A 14,988-nucleotide genomic window follows, 5' to 3' on the forward strand; every position below is an offset into this window, starting at 1 on the left:
GTGGATTAAGGCGTTTGACTCGTAGTGCGAGGGTCGCGGGTTCGAATCCCTGTTGCACAAAAGATGTTTCGGCTGTGGAGGCGTTATAATGTGACAGTCAATCCCACTATTCGTTGGTAAAAGAATAACCCAAGAGTTGGCGGTGGGTGGTGATGAGTAGCTACTAAATTAGGAATGGCTAGCAAAGATAGCCCTGTGTAGCTTTGCGCGAAATTCCAAAAGCAAAGCAAACCAAACCAGTGCCTAGAGATGTAGAAAGCAGTACTGAAAGTCGTTGTCTTTTATCATTTAACCATACAACTACTGGATAAAAGAGCATATTTTGATGTGGAACTTTCAAGTACACTGATTTTCCACATAGTCAGGGCGAGCTAACTAGAGGTTCGAAGGATATGGAGTATGTTTCTGTACAGCTTTTCAAATTCAAACAAAATAAGAGCAAGTATGTCTGCAGTGAGTGTATTGGAGTGGTGAGAGAGAAATGAGGGAATTAAAACCTTTGTGATCTCTCTCTCTCTCACCAGCCTAATGTTAACTGAAAAAAATTACCAAGGGAATATAAGTTTGAATGTCAAAATAGAAAACAAAACAAAATTAAACAAATATACAAAGTAATTAAAAGTCACACAAAAGCTCAACAAAATCTAAATCTTAACAAAATTCAAAAAGAAAAACTTTAATCACAGCAAAACTTGTAAGCCTGTTTAAAGTTAAACTACAAATAGATCTGCTAAGCAATAGAAAACCTGGCTTTTGTGTTGCATAGAAAACCTGGTACATTTGAACTTGATCAGAGAGACAAGGAAGGCCAAGACCACTAGCTGGTCTGCAGAGAGAATAGTCATCTTATTATTTTGGGACTTCACAACTATCTTTCCAACAAGAAAATGGTGTTAAACGCCAGTTAATGAATTCAGATTTCAGGAATATTTATAATTAGGAAAAGTAGGATGCAACTTTCTGTGTCTAAAGCGTACTAAAAAAAAAGCAGAAATTTTCAAAAATTTACATACAACACATGATGCCGTATTATACGAAATTAAGTAGTACACACCTAACTAAGAATTCGCAATAAAACCCATTACGCTAAAGAAATAAAAACAAATACCTGTCGTAAGTTTCTACTCCGTGTAGTTAGTCGAATGTTAGAATCGTTACAAATTAAACCCAACGCTTCTGAAACAGGCGCTTTAACATAGTCATGTTTCATCATAACTTTTTTTTTTACTAAAGGTTTAAATTACTTTAGGTGAAATATAACGTAAATTCAACGTAAGGTGATACTTCCAAAAACCAAAACTTTTCCCAAATTGTAATTAAAACAGTTAAATAATAACACTATATCATAACAGAAAACCCTGTGAATGTTAGGCAAGTCACATATCTGAGGAGTACGAAAACCAACTTTAAGTATGAAATAATACATTTCATAGGAGATTGATTATTTTCTTTTAAGCTTAACACTTTATTACTCAACACTTTTAGTGTACGAGATATTGTGTTATAACCTAGTTTAATAAGAAATAATTTCAAATAGAAGATTGTTTGTCATTTATAATCAGTATGATTAACAGTGGGATTTCGTTTATTTGTTTTTAAAATAACAATATTATGTTTTTATTTAACTCTAGAATGACTAAAAATTCAGCTTCAGTACTCTTGGAAACATCTTCAATCGAAGATAATTTTTATTTGTATTTATACCGAATTACTCGCTTACACTTTTCTGTTGATGTGGTCACTAACGTTAAGCTATTTCTCGTTCTAGATATTTTGATTTTAGTTTTACTACTAAGGATTTTATTTGGGCTATCTTTACTTTTACCAGTTCAGCAAACTTCATTACTTCGAACTAACATCATAGCAACATACATTCAACAACTATAATTCGATCTTGTTTTTGGTAGAAAATGAATCTTACAATTACATTTTGTTTTAAGAAACGGAGAGTGATTATGCTAGAATAGTTCAAATTTTAATCACGATAAGGCACGAAAAGTAAAAACCGTCCAGACGGTTTATTGAAACCACATTGGGAAGAAGAATGTACTTTGGACAAGTCTCCTTACGGCGGAGACTTTTGCAGTGAAAATTACTATGCAGGGATATTGTCAAGATGTGTTGTCGTTAAATAGTCTGGCTGGCTGGACACAGCGACGATGAGAGTAACAACATGGTAAAGATCCAACATCATTTTGTAAAATAAATAATAGTTCTATTAAACAAGCACTAAATGTTTTGTGCGTGTGTCTAATCGATTTATTGGGGTCACGCAATTTGTCGACGTTTTTAAATATGTCGCATGTTAAAAGGGAGTCTGTTCTTCGCTGTGAAACAGTCAAAGCATCCTCTTTAATGTACCAATTAATTTTTCTGCTTAAAGCCACAAGAATAACAATTATGCTGAATGAGATATAATTTCTGACTTATATTAGATAGTGATAGTTTGTAACATTCAAATACACAAAAGATGATTTTCACTTGAACGAGAAAATGGCAAAACAAAAGTTCAACGTTGTTTGGAAGACGTCATAAGTTATGTGAAACACAGTCGAGATTTTGTATTCTGACTATTGTGTTATTTATTTATTTATTTATTCATTTTGGTCGAAAGGCGCTTTATGTTAAAAGAAAATTTGTGAATTTTTATTTCAGTACTGGAGGCTTTGCATGGCCAGGTGGTTAAGGCACTCGGCTCGTAATCCAAGGGTCGCGGATTCTAATTCTTTTCGTACCACACATGCTCATCCTTTCAGCCATGGGGCGTTATAATGTGACCGTCAATCTCACTATTAGTTGGTAAAATAATAGCCCAAGAGTTGGTGGTGAGAGGTGATGACTAGCTGCTTTCCTCTAGTCTTACATTGCTAAATTAGGAACGGCTAGCACAGATAGTCCGCGAATAGCTTTGCGCGGAATTCAAAACAAACCAAACCAGTACTGGAATTTAAATGCTTTCCTTTGTATTACTATAAGCAGAAGTGAAATTCTACTCATTTCCTACATTTGAATTCTACAGTGAGTTTAAGGTTTAGGCATGAAAATAATATTGAGTAAGAATGCGACAAAAGAATGAAACGTGATAATCCGGCAATTAATGGGTATAAATAATTTTTTGTTGATTTTTATTAATTATTCTATATTTTAGTGATACTTCCATACAGATATTATGTTACATAAGTATGTGTGGTATGTATAAATGGGGAAGTGATGAATGTTCGAAAATTTAAATATGCACGAATAACAGACTGTTGTAACTAAAGCGTGATAAAACGAGGAAGTAAAAATAAAATATCGCTATAAGAGGAATATTATAGTAGAATTAACAATTTGAGACTCTTTCCTACTTTATGCATATTTTCTATAAGCTTTTATTATGCTCAGTAAATATAACTGTTATTCCAAGAAATTCTGCAGTGGATAATGTAGAACGCACACAATAAAATGTTGTTTCTATTTGTACTCTATGACTGATAAAAGGAAAATTTTAAGTATGAATATGCTGTTTTTTAATATTTCAGAATGACAGACTTTCATCACAACGTGATTATCGTTTCCTAACGTGTGTTTCTGACCCTCTTCTCCGCTGTTTCTACTTATACTAGTAGTACAATTATTAGCGCAAGTATTGATTTTAGCCAGAAGGAAAGCGTTATGGAGTTATTCTGACCTTTCGAGGAAAGCGTCCTCCAGCGGCGAGAGTACTTAGTGTTCCTTGTTTAGTGAAACCTCCCAATAACACATCTAAAGATGCACTAGTAAAAACCGAAATCAGGTGTGTGTAATAAGTATAATAATGTTGTGGTTTCAATCTTTGGAGAATAAATGAATATTTCTTGGTATAATATTTTAGTGTTTCTGGGCGTCTGGAATAACACACTTTCGTCATGTAGGCTGGTGGCGCTGGTAAGAAGAATGTTTGCCATCTCTCTCTCTATTCGAAGGAACGACGTATCACTGTACGAAGTATAATCAAAGCGCCTGCCATCGTGATATGTTTGTGACTTATCATTACAGTGGGTAAGATTTTTTTATTATCCCTTTCAAACTATAGGTATTTAAAAATAAGAACGAAGTATTTTTATTTATGTCTTTAAATACACAAATGGATTACATTTATTCTTTTTATTCCAAACATAGTGTCTGAGAACTCTGCAAACGTGAAACTAAATTTCAGTGTATAAGATGTAAAAGCATTATCTGCTAAGCTTGAAATACTTTGACGATAATATAACATATTTCTTATCTGCAATTTTATGCCATGAGAGAAAAATAATCGTAGAGCTAATTTTGTTCTTTTTGTTGATTTGTCAAATTCAGCAATTTATTCGAATACATACAAGAATAAATATGAACAGAAGATCAGTTTTTAAATATGGAAAATATTAAGGAATACCGTTAAACATAACAGTCAAAGCTTTTCTATCATACGACAGCATACATTTTTTTATCTCTGAACTAACTCCATAATATTTTGTATTATACTTGGTACAAATGATTATAAACTAATAAAGAAGAGACGCGAATAAAAAGAAACTATTTAGGCAAAAAATGTCACATGAGTTAGAATATATATATATATATAAACTTGCAAGTTGACAGCCACTACGTAACTTTCTGTAAATAGTTCAGTACCCTTCATCAGCTGCTATGGTACAGATTTCAACATCACAGAACCACAAGCTCTGCATATATTCTGGCCCTCAACCTAACGCTGTTGTTGCCATGATGTCGAGCGTTTGCTTAGCTAACGACATTTTGTGTCGCATTGCCTTTATTGCTTGCCATCCATAAACAATTCCCTTTGTAGCGAACTCGAGGGAAACGTAGCAGTGCATGTGCAGGAAGCCCGCTCGCTGCTACTGTTAGTATTGATGTTAATCATCTTTGCTCGTGAAATGACGTCATGTTAAATGTAATACTTGATAATTGAAATATAGATGTTAGAAGGTCAATGTATAAATGATTCGAGAGGACAAGACGGAGTAAGAATGATAGGTCATCTTTCAGCTACTCTGTGTGGTCCGAAAAGTGGAATATTGCATTAAATTGTGCATGGACACAAAAATAAAGAGCACTGCTTAATTGATGTGTCTCTAATTAACTGTTCTATGCAAAATAATGAGCAGGAATTTGTTGATGGTATTATTTTTCATTGATATTAAACATGTTATCTTTTATATATTACAACTATCATAAATGTGATTTAAAAGTTTTGCGCAGCCTTAAAAGTGTCAAATGTTGGAAATCAACTCTTTTATTCTTCCTTCTTCTCTTTCCCCTTCTCTCTTTCCTACAATCTGTAGAGGTATACATCCCCCGCACGTATACACAGAACTATGTGGGCACTGCCAACCAGAAGTGAGGAATGAAAATTGTGGTTTTAGTTTTAAAACAGATTGTAATGTATACATTTGGTAGAGAACAGACACTGAGAGCTAGACATAAATGTGTCACATTACACAGCCGTAATGACGTTTCATGTTGAAAAAAAAAGTGTGGACACGAGGCTAATAAATATTAGTATATGGAAGAAAACTATGCGCGTTGTGTGTGAAACTGTTGATAGTTTCATTTATTTGAATTTAGTGATATGATTAATATGATTCCGTCTAAGTATTAACTGTATGCTTACGTTTATTAATCATGTATCTCAGATAAGTAATGATATTTGACAAACAACAGTTTGTATTTGTGTGATTAGTGTTTATGGCTGCTAAATAATAAATTAAGGACGTTATTATGTGCTTTCCAGTTTTGAGAATATATCTACTAAATGATAAGTCAGAAGTACCCATACTTGTGTGTGTGCGGTAAGTGTTAGTTTATGTGTGCTCTTACTGAACTGTAAGTTTAATTCTATGACATTTATTGGCATATAGCTGTGTGTTAGAAGAACAGATGTGATATATGTTATATAAATGGTACTTATATCTCTGTGTAATAGATATTTTTACATATTTATGCATGTAATGTTTTAAATAAATACTAAATGATAATCAGTGCAATTAAGTTTGTAACTTGTTTATACACTCATGTGAAAAAGTTAGGACACCCTATGAAAGCCTGTGTATTTTTGTAACATTTTTCGATGTATAGATATTTAATCTCAATTTTAACAATACTGAGAGATTGTAGGAATATAACTAAACAATTAAAACTGAAGAAAAGACTTTTCAAGATTTTCTGTAAATGTAATTCTACAGAAATGCATATTCTAACTGAGGAAAAAGTTAGAAAACCCCCACATTTATTCCCATTTAAAATGGCTCAACTCACACACAGATGTATCACACCAGGTGCACATGATTAGAAGATCGTTACTCAGCATTTTGAATGAGGCTTGCCCTATTTAAATCTCAGACATTTAGTTTGGTGTGCTCCTGACTGTTGAAGTGAGAGTGAGCACCATGGTAAGAGCAAAAGAGCTGTTTGAGGCCTTCAGAAAGAAAATGGTAGCAGCTTATGAGTCTGACAAGGGATTTAAAAAGATTCCAAAATATTTTGAAATCAACCATTCCACTGTCTGGAAAATAGTCAACAAGTGGAGGGCTTTCAAAACAACTGCCAACATGCCCAGGTCTGGTCGTCCAAGCAAGTTCACCCCGAGAGCAGACCGCAAGATGCTAAAAGAGGTCTTCAAACACCCTAACATGTCATCACGGGACCTACAACAGGCTCTGATGTGAAAGTGAATGCTTCTACAATAAGAAAGATACTGCACATGTTTAACTTGCATGGGAGGTGTGCAAGGAGAAAACCTTTACTCTCTGAGAGAAACATCAAGGCCAGACTGAAGTTTGCCGGAAAGAATGTAGACAAAGACCAGAACTTCTGGAATAATGTTTTTTGGACAGATGAGTCCAAACTTGAATTATTTGGATACCAGAACAGAGAACATGTTTGGCGTAAACCAAATACAACATTCCAGGAAAAGAACCTCATACAAACTCTGAAGCATGGAGGTGGAAGTGTCAGGTTTGGGGCTGCTTTGCTGCAGCAGGGCCTGGACAGCTTACAATCATAGCATCCACCATGAATTGTACTGTGTATCAGAGGGTGCTTGAGAATCATGTGATACACTCTGTACGAAAATTAAAACTGAAGCGGAACTGTACCCTGCAACACGACAGTGACCCAAAACATACCAGTAAATGCATCAAGGACTGGCTGAAAACTAAGAAATGGAAAGTCCTGGAATCGCCGAGTTAAAGCCCTGATCTTAATCCTATTGAGATGCTGTGGGGTGACTTGAAACGGGCTGTACATGCAAGAAACCCCTCAAACATCTCACAGCTGAAAGAATTCTGCATTGAGGAGTGGGGCAAACTTTCTTCAGACCGATGTCAGATACTGGTAGATGGCTACAAGAAGCGTCTCACTGCAGTTATTTCAGCCAAAGGGGGTAACACTAGCTATTAGGGGGTAGGGTATATTTATTATGAAGGAATTAATGTTCCCATTATTATTATTCCAAGTATTACAATATTATTATATTGTAACAACCTAAATTATTTACCATTTTAAGAAATCTTACTTTTATCCACTATTATTCAGGATATTAATTCATTACACTATGTAACACAAAATTTGTTCCTGGATCGTATGTATTATTTCTTAATTGCTTATGTTGTAAATTTGTAAAAGTACCTAAAACGGCCATTATTCCCTTCAAACTTTGCTTTTGTGACCTGGATAATGAATTTAGAAATTAATCTATTTTCTATGTAAAAACGGGCAAATTTGCAGATTTTCATTTATATAAGGTCTGAATAAAACAACATATGAGTCAAGATTTAGATGTATTTATACTAAAGTTATACAAAAATGAACAAATGTGTTTAAAAGTGAGTAGTTTTTCGAAATGGCTGCTTTCTTTCTGACGGAGTGGGTACAGGGAGCTCAGGGCGGTGTGGCACTGGGGCGATGGATGATGTGAGGTCGGGATACATAATAGCAGATGCATTTTTGCTCGCTCGACGTTTAGAAGAGTCCTCCACGCAGAAGTAGCAAATGCTTGAGTGGTCAGTGGGCTCATACCAAATTCTGGGAATAGCAAACTTCATGGCTTTCTTTTTCCCTCTGTACCATCCTTCAAAAGAGCAAATTAAATTGTTATTATGAAGAATAATTTTTTTTCATCCACAACTAATGTGTAAGAGGTTCACGCAAAATATTTTATATGTGATATTTTTCTATACCATTGGAAATTAAAATAAAAAGATATTTACATTTTAAAAGGTTTAAAATTTATATAATATAAAATATTATTATTCAAGCAAGCAAAAATTATTTCTTACCTTCTAGCGTTTTTTGCAGTGCTCGCAGGTAAAATATGCCTTGTAGGACTCGCGCATTTTAGAAGATGCCGTCACATAGTACTTTTTCGCTCTTGTCTTGATACTTTGGCCACATACATAGCAGAATGTGTCTGGAGAATGCTTGCAGCTTCTTGATGCCATCTCTGATGAAATCAGATAGGTCTACGTGTTCACGTAGGCAACTAGAACTAAACTGAAGTGGTGAGCCCCTGTATACAGATTACTATGGAAAGTTCTAGAAAATTCTAAAGGTTCTTGAAAAATCTCGTGAGTTCTACAACATTCTAGAAAATTCTTGTAAATTCTACAACATTCTAGAAAGTTGGAGAAAATTCTCTATCAGCTACTCAAAACTGAATCTATCTAGAATGTTCTGGAAAATGGGTACATTTGAAAATTTCATTACCCAGGTCACAAAAGCAAAGTTTGAAGAGAAAAATAGGTCTTTTCCATTTACTTTAGGCATAAAGAATTGGGAAATAACACTTTCTGCACAGGAACAAGAAAAAGTAAAAATTTTGTTACATAGTGTTGTTGTTTGTTTTGAATTTCGCTCAAAACTACTCGAGAGCTGTCTGCGTTAGCCGTTTCTAATTTAGCAGTGTAAGACTAGAGGGAAGACAGCTAGTCATCATCATCCACCGCCAACTCTTGGGCTATTCTTGTTACCACGAATAGTGGGATTGACCGTCACATTATAACGCCCCCTCGGCTGAAAGGGCGAGCCGAGCGACCGGGATTCGATGCCGCAACCCTCAGATTACGAGTCGAACGCCTTAACACACTTGTCCATGCCGGGTCATAGTGTTATTATTAGATGTCTTCATGAAAGAGGCCTCAGACCTCAGAAGCACTGACTCCAGGTCTTGAAAATAGAGGTTTTGATAACATTATTTGCTTATGCTTAAAAAATGAAGCTGTTTTATTTCTTCAAACTCCAAATATACTATTGAAATAATAAGTTTTACTTAAAATGTTTTAACTTTTTATGTCGTTCTCGTTCTTAAACCCGAAATTCGCCTAAATTACACACGATCTGAAAGTTAGAGTGATAAATATGTAAAACTAAGAGCCTTAAGTAACTTTCCTTACAAACTTTCTTAAGACCTCAAATGTGAATTTTACACAACATAATCTATCAAAACATCATGTTCAACCCCTCATCATTTCGAATCAATAATTTTCTCACTGTCTGTCTTTGATATCCACCATTTGTTTCAAACTAATAAATTAAAGGAAAAATCAGTTAGTTAACAGCACCCACTGCCAAATTTTGTGCTACATTGTGTGACCGAAAAGTGGGATTTGACCATCACTCTTATAACACACTCATAGCTCTAAAGTGTGAAGTGAGTTTTGGTGAATTTAAGAAAAAAATTAAAATATGAAACCCCAATGTTTATATATTTATTTAAATGAACACACACACATATATATTATGCTGAATATACACTATTTATTACCAAGAAAAACGAGACGCTGTCACTTCTGTATAGTATTTTAACCTCACACGTAGTGCAAAGAACTAGCTGAACCAGTTTCACTTAAATCTGGTATTAGGACCTTGAAGTCTGTACAATGATCTATACCAAAACTAAAAACAACGTTTGATCTACAGGCATAGTATAAAAATTACGATCTCCATTTACTACTTTGTTTCAATACTTGCTACACATTATTAAATGCATATTGATAAATTAGGTCTAGTAGGTAACAAAACGTTTTAACTGAAAGAAAAAAAAAATAAATGAGGTCCTACCCTTACTTTAAGTAAGGGAATCTTATCAAAGCCTCTTTATAATCGTAAAAGCTGAAATTAATAAGTTAATATTGGCAGCACACTAAACAAACTATATAAAGCAAAGTGTGTGTGTCCAAAAAACAAATACACAGCAGTATATCTTTCAATTCATAGCTGTTCCTTATAGGTTTTCACATTTTTTGATCAGTTAATGCTAAACTTGATACAGCGATACAGGATGACATGAAGAAATTCAGGAAGGGGCTGGAGAGTTGGACCTTATCTTCTATATAAATAAATGCGTATTAGCTATTCCATATGCGTTTACACATTTCTTGATTAATCAGCACCAGTCTTGACGTAACGATACAGGATAACATGAAGAAAGTCATGAAGGGTTGGGGGTGGGGTTGGAGCCTCATCTAATTTTATATTAAAAGAAGTATTGAAAACAGTATGTCTTTATTCAGTATTGATGACTTTATGTATTTTTATTGTACTTTTAACGTTTATTATATTTAGGGAAAAGCAAAAGCTCAATTTCCTATCCCTTGTTACAAACGAGTTTTTATTTCATTCCATCCAAATATACAAAAGCACAAAATACTCTGAACTCGTATAACTCCTAGCTTCCACCAATTACGCTTACTCGTAAAGTCTATACTGTAACAACTTTTTTCTTTCATTTTATATGTTTATGAAGACCACTTACCTTCCCACTGTCTGCAGAGATACAGACGTAGAATGCTGTGGATTTGTCTATTCACATCCTGTTTTTCCAATATGTTCTTATCTTCATTTTCTTACATAGTTTATATAACATGTGAGATTAGTGAACGCATGTTAAGAAATGGTAGACAGTGTATCCTCACCGTGTAGATCCTGCTTCCACAGTCACCTCCAAAACCTAGGGCACATCTTATCTCCCATATTATAGCCTGTGCTCTGGTAGTATTTTTAACTTATTTAGTATTTTTACTTGAGGTTGTTAAGGCTCGTATCGACAATTACAAATTGTCTTTTATCATAGCTTTGATCTTGCTATTTTTAACATAGTTTTTCCTTAAATATTAACAAGATAAATAAAACACTGCTAATTTAAAACCTGCAAATAGGGACCGGAAAAAAGAAAAGAAACAGAGCTGAAGATACTGTAGACATTATTTACTCTAAAACTACAAATCTCTGTTCTAGCTCCATACTGTTACTTAAAATTTAGTTTAGTAGAGCCAAAATAGAGGCTTGTAGTTTGAGTAAACAGTGTGTACAGTATCTTCAGCCTTATTTCTTTACTTTTTTACTATTGGCAAGTTTCTAAATGTTCAATTTTTTATTTATATTGTCTTGTGACTTTTTATGTTTGACTATGGATAAAGGATTACTTCATACAGTACCTAACTTTATACACTGTAATGCTAACAAACATGGGTAGTAACTAGCTGATACGATTTTCACTTCATATATAGTGCATGGGTTGGCCACTTAAAGACACCGATTGTACGGTGTAAAAAACATTGAGTATCTACATATTACAGTTATCTAATGTTCATCTATTATTGGCTGGTAATTCCTTTTTCACCTTATACTTAAGGCTTTTAAAGGAACACTAGATATTTCTAAGTATAGCTAACTTCAAAATATAATGATAACATCCTTTACATTACAATTGTTATGTTTTTTAGCTTATGTAAAATATAGAAGAAACAATTCAACTTTCCAATACTCCTACAGCCTTTGCAGTATCTTATCTAGTATAATACAAAAGGACTGGGGACTGGGTACAATTTGCCAAGCCGCTTTTGGTGTATGCCAGGGATGGCGAACCTTTCTGAAAGTGTGTGCCCAAATTTGGAATAGTCTTCTAAAAAGCTAAAAAATTCTTACGCGCACCCATGGCAATCTTTAGCAGCAAATTATCTTTTATTATTATTCTGAATTATTTTAAATAAAACAGCTTTAGGAGTTACATGTTATTTATAACTATAGTAATTCACAAGAAATAAAATTAATGGTTTGGTTTGGAATTTTGCACAAAGCTACTCGAGGGCTATCTGTGCTAGCCGTCCCTAATTTAGCAGTGTAAGACTAGAGGGAAGGCAGCTAGTCATCACCACCCACCACCAACTCTTGGGCTACTCTTTTTACCAACGAATAGTGGGATTGACCGTCACATTATAACGCCCCCACGGCTGGAAGGACGAACATATTTGGTGTGACGGGGATTCGAACTCGCAATCTTCGGATTATGGGTTGTGTGCCTTTACCACCTGGCCATGCCGGGCCACTACGAGTAGTAAGTATCCAATATTAGACTGAATATTGTTTAATAAAGCTTACTTATAAAATAAGAGCATATATCAGTATCTTTGTCAATTATAAAATATATCATTAAGCCTTACGTATGCGTCACACAACTAATTCAATGGCAAAGTTGTTGATAAAGAAAAAATCATTTAATATGATAACTGTGTGAATTACACTACACACATTTTAACTTCAATATCTTACAATTCCTTTTGATACAAGAATAGCTTTCAGAATTACAAAAAAATAGAAGTTTTAAGTTATAATGAAATCTTATCATCTAGATGGACTAGGATGATAACATATTTGAGACATTTGATTTTGTTCTTCACTTGGCTAGTTTTTCTTTTACATTCTCCACGAACAAAAATACAGGTGATTTAAATATAACAGGGACAACTATTATGAATGATTCAAATACAACAGAAACGATTATTGTAACATTCTAAGAATTAAAAGTGAAAGTAAAAAAGATTTGTTTGAATTTTGCATAAAGCTGCACGAGGGTTATCTGTGCTAGCCGTCCTGAATTTAGAGATGTAAGACGAGAGAAAAGGCTGTCATCATTACCCACTGCCAACTGTTGGGTTACTCTTTTACCAACTAATAGTAGGATTCACCGTCACATTATAATGCCTCCATGGCTGAAAGATCGAGCATATTTGGGAGGAGAGCGTTAAATTCACGACTCGCAGATTATGACCCGAGCGCCCTAACGACCTCGTTATGTCGGGCCAGTAAAGAAGAATACATAACAAGGTTGTGTTGCCTCTAAATAAACAGTTTTCATGGAAGTGGTGAACTGCCGGTGAAGTAAAGACACGAAAAAATTAGGAATATATGAAAAATATTGTTAATAAGTATAATTTTCATTTTTTTAATCGAGGAAATCTTATTTATGTTAATAATTGTGTTTATTAAAGACGTGGGAATGATGTCATTCACCCATCCACTTTGCTAGTTTCTATTCACATAAATAACTAGTATATGGCACGTTTGTACATGCAGAGACTCATTATACGAAGACCTGCTTTAGCAGAAGTAGCACAGAGTTTTTCCGTTAAGCTCGCTAGTTGAAGCGCTGCGGTTAGCCTGATTACACTTATCCGGCTGAATGTTTCGTCTTAGGGTTTCTAGTCAAACCCTAAGCGATGATGTCAGTCACATCTTCAGGTGCTATTAAGTTAATAATAAAGGATGATATGTCGACAAAGGACTACAAACGCCCTAAAACTAATGGCTATTTTCATGAAACAGGTGGTCGAAGGAACTGCTATAATAAAATCTTGTTGAACACGAGTCTGTCATGCTACTTCAGTTAACTTTATTGCCTTTGATCTACTAAACCAACGTTCATGTACATGAAAATTATATGGAAAATTTGTCAGAATGTGTTATCTTATATCTTGACGCCCTTTGCAGAAGCTGGCTGCAATGTAAATTGTTGAGCAGCAAGTATTGCAGAATTACAGAAATCAAAATGAGCAACGAATGATAGATAAATTAGTTCCAGGGGCAACACGGCCCTTGGAATAGGTGGTGCTCAGCCACGAAAATAGTTTTTAAAGTTTGTTAATAAACACAAGTTACAATAAATTAAGAACATTTCGCCGATTCACATCTCTTTTGCTCATAATTATTCTTGGTCAATGGTGCTTTGTCTCAATCTCGTGCGTTGGCTTTGTCTTGGTTTTTAAACGCACACCACGATAGGTAAAAGGAGGGATTGCACGGGTAGTTACCCTAACTGGATTGCATAAGATATAAATGAAATAGGTGTAGTGGCTTAGTTATCCATGCATAAATACTGGAGTGGCTCAAACATATTACCTCCTCCAATTCCAACGCCATGGTCCGAATATCTTTGTTATAAAATGCAGTTAACAATTAGTTCAATATATTGTTGATACCATCTCGCTGAAACTTTGGAAGCGCACTTCTAGTTTACATATATTGTAAGTACATGGAGTTTTCATTCATGAGTTTCAAATAACTCTTCTTTTATTCCTGCTCTGTTCTCTAGGATCATTTCTGATTGGTTAACTTACATGATACACTCTTTTCAACTAGTTAGGCTGTTGAAAATAATGAAATAAAACCATTACAGTAGAGTTCCTGTAGAAGTATTTAGACATTTTGATCAAATCATCAATTTCACTCAACATGTAGAACTGAATCAAGTGTCCCACAATTCCGCAAGAGCTCTATTTCTGATTCTTTACGTGAAAACTCGCTCGTGCAACGTCCACGATTTTCTCAATAAGCGTTCAAAAACCGTTCAGAAACACGTTTCAAACCGAGATGCCAACTGCTTGCAGGATCCATTAGAGAAAATCAATTATTTTTTAACTCGTCAATTAGTTCTCGACTATTGAAAGAAGAAAATGGAAATTTTGACACAGTGATCTTTAAAAGTGGATTAAATTCATTCTGATTTTTTTCAAAAACTGTCAACTAAAACAGTTTGTAATATATAATATATATTTATTAGGAAAAAAACTTTATTGGAAGTGATTCATAGTCAGTGCAAATTTCATCGATTGAAAATTTCGCTAAGAATTGTTACTGCTGCAGGATTGTTACAAGTAATTCATAACCTAGAAGTTCGATATAAATAGATAA

At 34.4% G+C, this 14,988-nt stretch overlaps 1 protein-coding gene across 4 annotated transcripts in view; it reads left to right on the forward strand.

Moving 5' to 3' along the window:
• The first annotated feature begins 3,615 nt into the window (after window positions 1-3,615).
• Window positions 3,616-14,988, forward strand: part of inaE (inactivation no afterpotential E) — a 130,125-nt gene continuing 118,752 nt past the window's right edge. For 3 of the 4 annotated variants that reach the window (XM_076448352.1, XM_076448350.1, XM_076448353.1), the window contains exon 1: window positions 3,616-4,020. The gene's annotated coding sequence lies outside the window, so the exon portion shown is untranslated. The remainder of the gene's footprint in view (window positions 4,021-14,988) is intronic. The other variant, XM_076448351.1, reaches the window with a different exon arrangement.

The sequence above is a fragment of the Tachypleus tridentatus genome, chromosome 8, assembly GCF_004210375.1.
Source record: "Tachypleus tridentatus isolate NWPU-2018 chromosome 8, ASM421037v1, whole genome shotgun sequence".
Classification (NCBI taxonomy): domain Eukaryota; kingdom Metazoa; phylum Arthropoda; class Merostomata; order Xiphosura; family Limulidae; genus Tachypleus; species Tachypleus tridentatus.